We start from the raw sequence: 14,836 nt of genomic DNA, 5'->3' as shown, positions 1-14,836 counted from the left end.
CAACACTGCATTGAAGCATTGTGATTGGCTATCGGGAGACTGGGAGCCGGGTGCATTTTGCCCTGGAAGAGGGGGAGAGCACTAGGAGGAGGCGACGGAGGGCGAAAGACAGGTAAGTGTATTTGTCTTCGAATACCAGCCGCCACTGGGTGCTGAACCATGCTGGGTTGCTGCTCTTCCTTCTCTCTGGCTCCTGGGGAATCTGTTTGAATCTCCTGAATGTAGGAGAGGTTGCCTACCTGCAGGAGGAGCTGGGCTGTGCCTACTAGGAGAAGTGCAAAAGGGGTTCTTGACTGGAGAATCTTTACTCAGAACTCCTTAACGGACCAAAACTTTCTGGAAGCCACTAAAGCAGCCCATCTAGCCAGAAAAGGAAGCAAGACCATAGACTAATATTACGCTGGTGCTGCAGTGATGTCTCTCCAGCAGCAGGTAGATGAGCCTGCGCTGTCACTGACCCACTTGTGAAACTTTTGAGGACCCGTCCTCTTTGTCCTGTCCCAAAGAGGCCAGGGGCTCCTGTACCTTCACCTTCAAACTGCTGGTGTGGTTATTCCACATGATTGAGGTTGCTGATTACCTTCTTTATAACTCTCATGGTTCGGATATTTATATTCCTGAAGTACAGTTTGGGTTTGAAACTGGTGTGGACTAGTGGGCCTTACTTCCAGTGTGTTCCCCTGCCAGAGGAATACCTGCTTACTAAATACAGGCGTCTTAAGGTGGTCGCTTACTATTGGATTGAATGGTGGGTGCTGACCCTTAGATCCTGCTCCCACTGCACCCGCCCCCCCTTCCAAACCATTGCCCCCAGGAAAAAATGTTGAGGAATGTCTACCGTTTTTAAAGACTATGCCCCTACCAGTACTTTTTACTCTCTTCAGTGGCATACTGCACCTGTTGTCTCTAAGACTTTGAATTAAATTTTATTTTAGCTTTGTACGGTTCTTTAGGACTAAAACCGTGCCTGGAATTCTTTTTAGAACGTTAAGCTAACCCTCATATACTAACAGCACAGAAGCTGGACTTCTTCCAGGACTTGGACAAGGCAGTGCATCTTGTACCCCTATCACCAGGAAAACCCTGCCATCTCAAAGACCCAAGTTCACTGTTGGGAAGCCACAAAGAATAACCTTGACCTCCAGGTCAGTGTCCTAAGCAAATAAAGTGCCTGCATGGAAAGCTGTAAACCTGTTTAGGACTGTACCTCATTCCCAGCAGGTCATGGCACCTTCCAGTTTATGTGTATCTTTTATAAGTTTTCTATTTACCCACCTCCTATATAGTGAGTTGCAAATAAGAACTTGATTTCAGTGAAGTTGTAGTAATGTTTGGACATAGTGTCGCTTACTGTGTAAACTGTAATAGAGCTTATAACCATTTAACCTCTTTAAGTAATTGTTGACTTCTCTCCATTGCAAGTGTCCACAGCAGGTTAAGTGGATGTCCAATTTGAGTGCAGTAGTATTGGTGGCTTGGGGAGCCCAGTTCGTAATGACAGTACTCAAACTGGACACTGCCAAGTAATCATTGGCTGTTGCTGGGTCCCAGGAAAAGAGTGAATACAAGGGTAGAGTAGTGTCCTCTGTAACACTAACTTTACCTGCAGTGAGCTTCAGAGCGCTTCACAATATGGGTGGTGTTACCCGCACAAGGTAAGCTGTGTGGGTAAGACAGCTAGGAAGTAGCCAGCCTGCAGTATATGTGGTCAGGCAGCTTATAAGCTATATAGTTGCTGTAAAGGCGTACACTAGTCCTGATAGGTCGTCTTCACAAAGCGTTAAATTACTACACAATAATAACTACCTCAGACTGCTTAGGTTTAGATTGAAATAGCAGCATCATAAAATCCCATTTCACCAAAGTTATCTCTGTTACAAGACACCAAACAGTCAGCTCGGGGAGCAAACATATTTTAAATGTTGATAGGTAAAGAGTAGCAGTGAGCCACACAAGCTACTAAGGGCCTAATTATGATGTTGGGCGGACTTCTCTCCACCCAACACTGTTTTGGAAAGGAACAGCTCGACCTAAGGTTGGCAGTTCGGACTGCAGTATTACGATGCGACCACCCATGGGGCGGTCGCAAACATCCATGGAAGCTTGTGCGGCGGTTGGAAAATATCCGCAGCAGAAGCTCCATTGACTAATGGATGTTTGTAAACATCCCTACACCGTGTGGCAGTCATGGGTTGCCTGCCACACAGTGCAGGGATGTTGGTGCCCCCCCCTCCCCCCGTCGGCCCCATTGCAGAGGGCCAGGGGAATGGGGGGGAGGAGGGGCGGGAAAAGATACTTTCCAACAGCCTTTTCATGTTGGAAAGGCCGACATGCAATCCCTGTCGGAAAGTGCCCTCATAATGCCGACAGCCGAGCCTGGCTCCGCCATCATCATGGGGTGAATGCTAGCTTCCGACGCTCCAAGGATTCCTTGTGCCTGTCGGAAACCACGTTGGAATCCCCGCTGGCTTCATTTCGACCCCCTTTCATCTTAATTCGGTGGTCAGAATGAAACCTATGATGTCTGGTGGAAAGCCTCCAACCACTGGTCGGAGGCTTTCTGCCCGTAGTCGTAATCTGGCCCTATATTTATTTATTTATTTATTTGAACTTATAATGCGCAACAGCTACCCGCAGTGGGTTTCCCGGCGCAAGGGACAGACTAAAGCAGAAGGTGTAGACACAACAACAATACTATTGACAGCTAAAGCGGCAGAAAATCTATTGAAAAAGTAGAGTTTTCAGTTTTTTCCGAAAACAGAATAAATTAGTCTCTGATTTCAAGGCAACAGGTAGCGCGTTCCAGGATTTGGGGCCTACATGGGAGAAGGATCTACCCCCATCTTCACAATTTAAATCTTGGAACAACAAAATCACAGTTAGCCGAAGATCTCAATGTGCGGCTAGGCCTGTAAGATTGAACAAGACTCTGAAGATACTTTGGGGCCGAGCCCTGCTTATTCTTAAAAAGATAGCACAGGGCTTTGAATTTAATACGGCTCGGGACCTTGAGCCAATGTAAATCGCGAAGAGCCTGAGTGGCAGAAGATCTCCTCGGGATGTTACATAAAAGTCGGGCCGATGAGTTTTGTACGACCTGCAGTTTGTTTATGGTACCAGCGTCGGCACCAAGGTAGAGGACATTACCATAGTCCAGGCGAGATGTTACTAACGCCTGGACAACGGTTCTCCTGAAGGCATATGGCAGCTTTCAGAGAATTTTCTGGAGCCATCTCAAGGTGGTCACCTTGGTGGCCTGCTGCCTCATAGAGAGCTTGTCATCTATGAGAAATCCAAGGTTGCGGACCACAGAGACCGGTTGAGGAAGGGGACCCATGTCACCGGGCCAGTGTTGCGGGCCCCAAAGATCTTTGTTTCCCCAGAATAACAATCTCGGTCTTGTCACCGTTTAGCTTGAGGAGATGCCTCTGCATCCACTCAGCTACTCGTGACAATCCGATTTTCAGGCTAGACACATTGTCGCGTTCAGTGCTGGAGAGGGAGAAAACTATTTGAGTGTCATCGGCTTATGAAAATATGGTCAGCCCGGCGTCCTCCACGATGGAAGCCAGGGGTTTGATGTAAATATTGAATAGTAAGGGGCTGAGAATAGACCCCTGAGGGACGCCGTACGCCGAAGGACAAATGGCAGATGCGGCTTTCGTAGAAAAAACCTGGAAAGTGCGCTCACTTAAAAAGCAGGGAATCCAGGCCAGCGCAGGACCATCTACTCCCAGGGACCGGAGAGAGTTCAATAGGATGGAATGAGACACGGTATCGAATGCCGCACTCAAATCCAAAAGGATGAGGGCATATGTTTCCCCGCGATCGATACCGTGCCGTAACCTCTCCGTCACCCAGAGTAGCGCGGTCTCGGTGGAATGATGCGCACGAAAGCCGGACTGGGAAGGGTGTAAAAAAACAGATTTTCTACGAGATGGGTCCACTGAGTGTTCACGTGCCTCTCCAGCACTTTAGATAGAACAGGCAACAAGGAAATAGGTCTGAAATTGGCATGGTTAGACACATCGGCTCCTGCCTTTTTTAGGAGAGGGACAACCATTGCATGCTTCCAGTCCTGTAGCACATGAGACTCATTTAAGGAAGCATTCAAGAGTCTCATGAGAACTCGCCGGGGTTCGAGATCCAGCAACTTTAAGATTTTTTGCAGGTACCGGATCACGGGGTGAGCCAGATCTTACGCTACTCAGGCAGGAAGAGAATGAAATGTCATCGAACAGTTGCCAGTTTGTTACCACTGCCATTGGAGGCGGTAATTCATTCGCGGCAATTGGTCCCGATTGGTGTTGATTTACTGTCAAGGGAGCGCTCATAGTCGTATATGCGCTCAACCGTGGCAATAAAAAATTTCGCAATGGAATTGCACTGAGCTACCTCCAAGACTGGGGGAGTCGGGATAGTATCCGCTCCTGTCGATTTTTTGACAACAGAAAAGAGGGTACGTGGGCAATTCTGTGTTTGCGTCACTGTATTTACAGTGTACGCAGCTCTCGCAGCTTTACATTGTGAGTGGTACCCCTTCAGAGCTTCTTTATAGGCAGTCTTCCGGGAAGCCGAGTAAGAGTGCCTCCATTTTCTTTCGAGAGCCTTGCAATTGATTCGCAAGGCCTTCAAATCGACAGAGAACCAAGGTGCCGGGCAACGGTGATATCTACAATGTTTCGGGGTGAGAGGAAGAAGGGTGATTACAGCATTGGCGAGCCAATGTGATACAGCGATTACAAAAGCAACCCCAAGTTGCCATTGGCATTTTAAAGGCCTAACAGTTGAGCTTAAAAGTGTGGATATGAAAGGATTTGGAGGACCAGTGAGTGAGAGGTAGGAAGAATAGGCACAGGAAGTAAAATAGTGTAACCATGCATTGTTTTAGGCTTAATTTATACGTGACACACATTGCAATTTCACAGATTACTTCAAATAGTATGGAATGAGGTAATAATATATAGAAATGAAGGAGAGTATCTAGACACAGCCACAACCTGGGAGTAGAACAAATAGGAGTGCCAAATCCTGCAGCAACAGAATCGCTGTTAGTGGGGCAGTCTGTCTTTTGGGAAACCTGTGAGGAAGACAGAGCCATAGTAGTCTCATTGTAACCAAGGTCTCGTATGCTAGTTCAGATCCAGAGGAAAGAGGTTATGTTTTAGATTATTGCGCATATGAAGATTGAATCTACCTGATCATATCTTGGATGTGCGTACTCTGTTCAGTTTTTTATTTATTTATTTATTTATTTATTGGCATTTAGTCTCAATTACAACATACATTATCATAGCAAAAAGTGCGAGGTTCAGTTTATTGGTAAGATGAAAACCCAGAGTATTAAACTAGAAAAGTAAGATTGTGTGTCCTATTTCCAGGTTAGGTCTTTGCATTTTAGATACTTTTGTTCCAATCATTTGTGCATGTGATGAAGTGAATGTTTTATCATGGATGTGCATTCAGGGAGTCCAACTTGTGATATACCGGAGTGTCATTAACATTTCGATGAAATGCCAAGATCTTTAAGAAGTTTACTTAATGGTTCACCATGTGGGTTAAAAATGATTGGGTGCTAAGGTTGAATAAACTCCTTCAGGTAGACTTTGAATTGACAGGGTTCAAGTCCCCATTTACCTACACCAGCATAATTTAGCATCATGGAATAGATTTTTATTTTTTTATTTACAAAATCTATGCTATGAAAGTGGCAACTATAGTCCCTTCACAACTTCTGGCACTTAAATATACGAAGAGTGTATTGTGAATCCTGTTCCTGTATCTCTGAGCCAAGTAAATTGCTATAGTTAAAATCTCTACTTTGTTGGAATGGCATTTAAATTTGGCCGCAGTTGTGCACATTGAGGAAAGGTTAAACCTGTGATTGGTAGATCTGGTGTCCAGGGGAGTAGCAGGAGACACTTCTCAAACACAATTGTTCTAGTGACATACACATATGGTTGGTTTTGTTGGAGTGGTGTCTTTGGAAGAGGCGGGACGATAAGAAAATGACTCAGATTGCTACAGATTGTGTACTTCAGTATCTTGGAGACTTCATGGGTATTATATTTTTTCCTAAAGTGCTAGCAAGCTAGGCAGTCTGGGGAAACGCAATACAAACAGTGTATTGCTTTGCTCCAAACTGACATTATGAAAACAGAAATTCAGGTGTATCCAAATGGCCACTAAGTCAGCAAAATCTACTTATTCTTGTGTTGTTGAAAATCTCTTCCTCTGGAGATTGTGGATATTTTTTGTTATGTTAAAATCATTGCAATTTAGACATTGACAGAAACTTAGCAGGTAATCACTATCTAAGCGAGAAGCACACACAGATATTGACCTGGGTGAAGTCAGAATGCCTAATGTGAAGCAGAGGGCCCCACTCCACTCTATAACTACCTAGGAGGGACCTCCCCCTTCGATAATATTGCTATTGTAAACCAAACCATTAAATGTTGGGGTGAAATTAATCCAATTGTTTGCTATATGGTGTATTATTTATGGGCCTATTTGGGTGAAAGAGTGGAAGAAACGTACGTATTGGATTTTATTTTGGTGATGGTGCCTGGTTTTTGTTGTTGTTTTTTTTTCTCCTTTAACATGTGCACTTTATTTGAATGTCTTCAATTAAGTGTACAGGTAAGCCCTCCCTCCACACATAATGGCACCACATCTTACTGATATCAGAAGAAAGTTTGTAAACCTTCAAACAGCTAATTGAGGATTGTCCATACGGACTAGAGGAACAAAATTGAAGATACGGACCAAGTGTTTTAAGGCAAAAGATACAAAATACTTTTTGGGTAACAGAACTTCACATACAAGCAATACTATCCCCAATATATGATTTCCGTACACGCCCCATGGAACTGGGCAGCCTGCACAGAGGCAAGTAACGTCCTGTAACAATACATTTGAACAATTTGGAATAACAAAGTACAATCAAGTCCTCCATGCATTGTAGAACATGGGAATGTTTGCTCCACAATACTGCCATCTTCCTTTGTTCCAGTTCTCAATCCTGAGTCAAGCGCCAAAAACAAAGTAAAAAAGCCATGCCTCGTCTTGGTTCTTTTTTGCGAAGTTACATTTGTCAAGCTGTATTGAGCAGCTATGTCATTTAGAAGCATTTTTATCCCACTTAAGTGCCTTGTAGTGAGTGCCTGAATTTGAGGGCACAAAAAATCATGTAGAAAGTCTGATAGCATCATTTAGTCACACTATAAATCAATTGTTGGTGGTCTCGTACTTATTTTAGGAATTGTGGTGAGTTCTAAGGTGATTTTAACCTGAGAAAAAGAGAATCCTCTTTTGGGATTTGATGAACCATGTTTGAAAGTAACCTGTTTTCTCTAATGAAAATTTTGGATTGTGCTTTCTAAGCTAAAATACGATCACATATTCTATAAATTCACAAATATCTTCTTCGCCTAAGTGAGAAATGTCAGACCCGCTGACTATAACATAGTTCCAAACCCAATTTGCCCGTTGCCATCTCAGCGTTTTACTCCTGTTCATCACATAGTTCTAATCCACAACTAGAGTTACAACATTCAAGATTCTTGACGAAGTGAGGCACTTCTTAACACCATAGGCCTTATTTACATAGGTACATGTAAACGTTTGTGATATTCACCATTACTGATTGCACATTTACACCAAAGTGAATATTTGCATGTTTTCACCCCCTTGCTGGGGGGGGTGGGGAGGGTGCTACTATGACTAAAATTGGTTCCAAAGTTCCTACTATTCACTTTTTATTCATAGGCATAGATCTCCCGATGGTAAAGAAAAGGGAAACGTTAAGTGTACTAATTCTTAAATTTTTTTTAAACTATTTTTATGTAAAGCAAAAAAAGTAACTTAATTTAGAATGAACCTAGAACAAACAATGTTGCAGCACATTAACTCCTCAAATTAAATGTTTATTAAATAAATGAAATAACTTAAGCTAATTTAAATTTTTTTTTTTTTTATTAAACTTTTTATTAACTGCATAGAAAGACAGTAGTGTACATCGCATTTTGAGCATTTCCGTACCAGACAAAAGCAACGCTCAGCACATGAAATCACAAATACAAGCTTTACAGTGAGTAGGATTACATCATTTATGCAACATTTCGAGTGGTTCGTCAACCCTAGTAGTCTCTGGGGGCTCGCAGATATGTCCCCTATACTCATTCCAGCTGGACCAAATACCAACCCACTTCTGTGGGCAGCCCCTCGCCACGTAGACTGTCTTTTCATGGAGCATGCACCAGTCCATGTCTTTTTTCCATGGATCAACCTTTGGGGGCATACCAGCCCCCAGAGTCTAGCCACATTACGCTTTGCAATCACAAATCCAAGCGTAGCCCATGTTCTACCCTGTGTAGATAGATCAGTGGGTTCCCATATATTCAGCAGGCATCGTTTAGCCTCCACCCGCAATTCCACCCCCATACCTCGCGCATGCACTGGTGTATTTGTTGCCAGTAGATCTGTATGAGAGGGCATTCCCACAGAATATGGAGAAACGACCCCGTCTCCCCGCATCCCCTCCAACAGAGCCCGTCAGAGCCACGGCCCATGAGTCGCAACCTAGTGCCTGAAATGTACACTCTGTGAAGTATTTTAAGTTGAACCAGATGGAGTCTCCCATTTCCTTTTGAGAGTTTGCAACAGCTCAGGGGAGTTATTAACAATCTTCTAATATGTAAGGGAGATGGCGTGGTCAGGGGGAAGACGCTGGAGGAAGGGTCCCAAGGGGAATGTTGGATTGAAGGGAGTGGCCAACCTGCAAGTAACGGTAAAATTCACTAGGGGCAAGCTCATAAGTCTGCTGCAGGTGCGCGAATGATACAACCCCTTTGGAGCCCCATAGGTCTCGGACGTGGGAGATCCCAATCAAGTCCCAGTTGTGGAACCCTTTCGTGCGGTGCAGGCTGCCCAGACGCTCAGAGGCCCACAATGGAGCGGACATAGTGATGGTTTCTGCCCAGCCCAGCTTCTTTTGCACCATGTGCCAGATTTGCACAGAGTGTTTGGTGGGCCCGGTGAGCGGAAACCTACCTGGTTTAGAGGAAAGCGCTCTCTCCTAGTTCCCCACCCCCGGCAGCAGCCAACGGTCCATCCTGTACCCGGGTTCATCACAATACGTGCCTTGGGTAATGGCGGAGAGGTGTGCAGCCCAATAATACTTGCGGATATCAGGTAACTCAATACCCCCATCGAACCAGCCAAGCGCCAGCTTCTGAAGGGATATGCGGGGCGCTCCTGCCCATAGTAGCTCACGGAGTGAGGCTTCAAGTGTCACAAAGTAGGACTGTGGCACCAGATCCGGATGATTCTGTAATGCATACAGGAATCTAGTCAGTGCCATCCTCTTAAACAGCGACGCCCTGCCTAAAAGGGACAGTGGGAGTTTGCGCCACGCGGCCGAGTCCCTCCGGAACCTCTGCAAGGGGGGGAGGAGGTTCTTCTCATACCGGGTGCTCGCACTCTTGGAGACATACACCCCCAGGTACTTGAACCCATCCTCAGCTAGCGTAATCGGGCAACCAAGGGGTACAACCGGTGGGCCACCATGGAGGACATATAGGACCGATTTGCTCCAGTTTATACTGTAGCCTGAGTTACGCCCGAAGCTCGTGAAAATGTCCATGGCCACAATGAGAGATTTACGAGGGCTAGTCAGATATAGAAGGTTGTCGTCCGCGTATAGCGAGATTATGTCCTCCCAGCTGTCTGCCCAACGGATTCCCTTTATGGAGAGATCTTGTCGGATCCAGGCCGCCAGGGGTTCCAGGGACAGAGCAAAAAGCAGCGGCGAGAGTGGGCACCCATGTCGCGTTCCCCTCTCCAAGGTAAACACCTCAGATAATTTTTTGTTAACTGTAACTTGGGCGAGTGGCTCAGAGTGAAGGAAGCGGACCCAGCCGATGAATTTGGGTCCAAAGCAGTTTCCGGAGGACCGCTATCATGTACGGCCATTCCAGAGTGTCGAAAGCCATGGCCGCATCTAGGGACACCAGCACAGCGTCCTCTCGGAGAGTAAGGCAGCGCCCTAACACTCCCTGCACTCGGCGGAGGTTAAGAGCGGTATTCCGATGTGGCATAAAACCCGACTGATCTGAGTGGACCAGTGTTGACAAGACAGGTCGAAGCCTATTGGCTAGGACCTTGGCCAGGATCTTGGGTTCCGAATTTAGTAGGGAGATAGGCCTATAGGAGGCACACAGGTTTCTGGGTTTGCCGTCCTTCGGAATGGCAACTATGGTAGCTATTCGTTGATCTCTGGGTAATATGCCCTGCTCTTTACTGTCCTCGAACATCCGCTTAAGGTATGGACTAAGGCCATCAGCTTTGATCTTATATAGCTCGATAGGGAGCCCGTTGGGTCCCATAGCCTTACCAGATCGCAGATCACATATGGCCCTCCTAAGCTCCTCCACAGAGATTGGAGCCTCCAATAGCTCCCTCTCCACCTCGGTAAGGGCAGGCATTCGGATGTCAGTCAGCAAGTCGACCGAGTCCTCCTCAGGCCGGTCAGATCCTTTACTGTACACCCGCCAGTAGTGCTTCTCAAACTCTTTAACCACCTCCCGGCGCTCTGTTACAACCCCTCCTGAGTCGGTCAAAATTTCCGCTACCACCTTCTGCGACTGCTGTTTTTTGTCCAGCCATGCAATAAGTTTGCCGGCCTTGTCTCCTTGATCGTAGATCCTACCCTCCCTATCTCTAAGGGTAGTGCGTGCAGCATCTGTGGCTAGCGCCTTGTATTCCGCTTGTTTAAGGCGCAGCCGGTGTGCCTCTTCCGGGTCCTCACCAGCGAGCACCGCTGCCTCAAGGACATGCAAGTCACCCTCCACTTTGAGCAGCTGTGCCTCCCGCTCTCTCCGGCGGCCAGCAATCTCCGACAAGGCCTCCCCCCTCAACACCGTCTTAAACGCCTCCCACAATATGGCTGAGGACTCCACCGTGCCATCGTTTTCCTCAAAATAGCGGTCTATCACCGTAGCAAGCGCCTTATGTGTATCCGGATTTCGGAGATGCCAGGCACTGATTGGAGCTACCCTGCCCTCTCGCTCATTTCCGACTGTAAGGTGGATCAGTAGAGGCGAGTGGTCTGATATACCACGTGCCAGATGGGTGGCCTCGCGGACAACTGTGCCGCATTGTAATGGTGCAAAAACGTAATCCAAACGGGAGTAGGAGCGATGCGGACCCGATAAGGTGTACTGTCTGTCGGCAGGATGTTTGAAGCGCCAGAGGTCCGTGAGGCCAAAAGTATCTGCAAAATCAGCGAGCCACAACTGGCCAGGGGGAAGGTCCCTCTGGGGATGCCTATCACAATGACCTGAGACCACTGCATTGAAGTCTCCCCCAACAAAGAGCTGACCCTCCGGAAGGGAGAGGAGCAGCTTCCCCAAAGCCTGGAAAGACTGGGTTTGTAGTCCCGGTGGGATATAGCAGGTCACCAGGTTAACTCTGCCACCCTCCCATTGGCCTGACAGAGCTGCATATCTACCCAGTGAATCTGTCTCGGTGTGGTCAATGAACAAGGGCAAGTTCCGGCGTACCATAATGCCAACCCCACGGGAGCCAGAGGTGAAGCCAGCATGAAGAACAAGGGAATAACCAAATCTGTTAAGCGCGTGACATGTGTTTCCCAGGAGGTGGGTCTCCTGCAGGAGAACCACGTCCGGTGCATGCCTTTTAAGGAATTGCAAGACTATTGTTCTCCTAAGCTTGTCCCCCAGCCCGTTGATGTTCCAACTAAAAATTTTAAGGCTTTTATCCCACCCCATGTTGGTATATATGTCGAAATGCGCGTAAAGGCCTCGCTACCCCTGGCACCTCACTGTAATACAATCATTTTCATCATGTGTGACAACACCAAACAAGCCCAACCCCCTCCCCCGCACAACCACCCAGTCCAAACACCCTACCAGATCCCCCCCCACTTCCTCTCCAAACAAGCCCCCCTCCCTGCATCCCTGCTCCGTAGGTTTACAACTACCCACATCCCCAATTAGCAGAGCGCCTTTCACCCAGAACCCCAACCTAGGGTGGAAATAGGCTCCCCTCCTCTAACAAAGCTTTATGCTAAGGGGAACGTGCGCCGGCCCAAGCTCCAGCCGCCACTCACTCCCACCCTGAAACATCCAGGCGTACCACTCCAGCTTCCTAGCCAATGTCGCATTTGGGCCATAGGCAGGGTCCGGCCCGGACACAGTTCAACAATGTCTCAGCCTGCCCCAGAAAGTTACCGCAGGGGAGCAATACACACATAATCTCTAATCACATCACAGTACGTTATCTCCATACGGCCCGCTACCTGCTGCCCGTTTGCTCCCACCCCAAAGAGGGCATGACCTCTATATACAGGTTGCGTAATACGTTACAGTTCGTAGAGGTTCACTCCTGCTGGTCTACCATCGTTACTGCTCTCCTGCTTTATGGAGAATGTCCCCGTGAGGGCTGGCCAACCTCGACCTCCAGGAGCGCTGACTCCGTCCCCCCGCCTCCGACTGTCCAGTAGTCGATCCAGGTGAAGCAACCTGCGTGTTTCTCCAGCTACCGCCGTCCCGGCTGTCCGGATTTCTGGATGCCCCCTCGTCCAGCCAGCTCTGTACATCTGAGGGGTTAGTAAAAAATAGGGATTTGCCCCCGGCAATGACCTTGAGTTTAGCCGGGAAGAACATCATATACTTTATTCTCTTGTCACGCAATGCTGCTTTGACGCCTGTAAAGGTACGGCGCTCCCTCTGTACCTGTAGCGTGAAGTTCGGGAAGAACCGGATAGTGGCATTCTCATATTGGAGGTCACCTGATAGCCTAGCCGCTTGTAGGATGGCGTCTCGATCTCGATAGTTCAGGACCTTCGCTATGATAGTTCTAGGCGGTGCCCCTGGCTTTGTTATGTTATATATTTATTTCTATAGCGCACCTCTACTCCAGAGGAGTGTCCCGGCGCTTTATCGAGGCAGCTCAGAATAAAAAACATAACACCATACAGCAGACAAGGGAAAGAAAAAAGACACGAAACCTAGAGTTTAAAAAGCCAAGTCTTCAGGCTTTTCCTAAACAGGAGCAGGTTCGGGGAGGACCGTAGAGCCAGAGGCAAGGTGTTCCATAGTTCAGGAGCCCTCATGCTAAAAGAGCGTCCCCCAGAACGTGCCTTCCTCACACGTGGCACCACCGCCAGAAACAAAGACTCTGACCGCAGCGATCTAGTGGGACGATAAAAGGCCAACCTGCGTTGTAGGTACTTTGCTCCCGCGCCAAATAGCGCTTTATGCGCCAGGGTCAAAACCTTAAACATGATCCGCTTCCGGATGGGCAGCCAGTGAAGCGACTGCACCAAACCGGAAGTTCTCACTCGCCTGTGAAGGCCAAAAATGGCGCGGGCCGCGGAGTTCTGCACACCCTGCAGCCGCTGGACCAGATACTCCAGAAGACCTACATACAGGACGTTCGCATAGTCCAGTCTAGAGCCCACTAAAGCTTGCACAATGATCTTCCTGTGCTCTTCTGTGAGCAAAGGTAGGAACTTCCCCAAGCTTTGGTTTGGGGATGGGCGCCCGGTGCGCGCGCTCGATGGTAAAGATACTCGATAGGCGCTTAGGTTTCAAGTGGTTGAGTATCAGGCCCTCAAGGAACAGCTCCACACTAGGCCCCTCCGTTTCCTCCAGAACGCCCACCACGCGTATATTGCTCCTCCGAGCCCGCCCTTCCTGGTCCTCGAGCCTGAGGGCCGTCTGACGGTGTTGGTGAACTAGCTCATTTACACGGTTCTCCAATGTTTTTGTCGCAGTCCGAAGCTCCTTGAGTCCGTCTTCGTTGGCCCGGGCCCTGTCAGAAGTCTTGTTGAGGTCCGCTCGGAGGAGGTTAACCTCAATGGAGACTCTGTCTATCTTAGTCTCCAGATTAGGACCCAGGGACTGTATAGCCGCCATGATAGAGGCCAGCGATGGCTCCCGAGGGGCAGCCGCCTCGTCCGTTGCACCACCCGTCGGGGGGGGGGGGGTCCCTTTTTGGATGGCATATTTGTCTAGTTTGTTGGATTGTGTGGGGATAGTTTGATTTGGGCCTCATGATGGCGGGACACGCCCCTGTCGCGCGGCGGTCTCAAGGTAGTTCAGTGCTTGCAGGAGGTCCAGGCCACTCGCAGCCAGGACAGAGGATCGCTGACGGAAGGCCCAAGCGCCCCGGCCCAGCCGAGCGCCACTGTACGCAGCCCAGAAGCAGCACACCACTGGCCCCGACCCGGGGTCAAGTCAGGAAGCGACCAGCCACTGTCTCTCGAGACCCGCCACTTGGTACAACACGCACATATCCACGTCCTCCTGTCGATCTCCTCCAGTAGGGGGCGTCCCCTCGTGCCTCACCCCGTCAGGATATTGGATGCCAGTTCATGTCGGGCCCGCACCGGCCCGGGAACCCTCCATCTTGTCCCACGCCAGGCCTCACTTGCCGTCACCTCACTAGAGCCACCGCCGCCTCCCTCCGTCGTGCCAGCGACTCAAGTGTGTGCCAGTCCCTAAACACGCATGTCCAACAAAGGAGTCGTTACCCAGTGTTCAACAGCCTGCATTAAACTGTAGAATTTGTGGTGCAGGTCAGTGCCGTGGTAGCCCAGAGCCCCAGGATTCCAACACTCGGGCACAGGGCATATAAGGAGGGGCCACCTTGCTCACTCAGTCGCTCTACACCGACAGCGTGTCTGAGTTTTTCAGGCGGGAAACCCTAACAGAACCGTGCTTCCCGCCACCGCCAAGGGGCCGCCTCTGGTAGATCGGGGGTTGATACGACCTCTGGGGTCCAAAGCGCCTCTTTTTCCAGCCAGGCG

At 48.6% G+C, this 14,836-nt stretch overlaps 1 protein-coding gene across 1 annotated transcript in view; it reads left to right on the top strand.

Moving 5' to 3' along the window:
* Nucleotides 1-14,836, top strand: part of POP1 (POP1 ribonuclease P/MRP subunit) — a 514,990-nt gene that overhangs the window by 94,594 nt on the left and 405,560 nt on the right. The window lies entirely within an intron of this gene.

This window comes from Lissotriton helveticus, chromosome 4_1, assembly GCF_964261635.1.
Source record: "Lissotriton helveticus chromosome 4_1, aLisHel1.1, whole genome shotgun sequence".
Taxonomy (NCBI): domain Eukaryota; kingdom Metazoa; phylum Chordata; class Amphibia; order Caudata; family Salamandridae; genus Lissotriton; species Lissotriton helveticus.
This window is presented reverse-complemented; position numbering and strand designations above follow the sequence as displayed.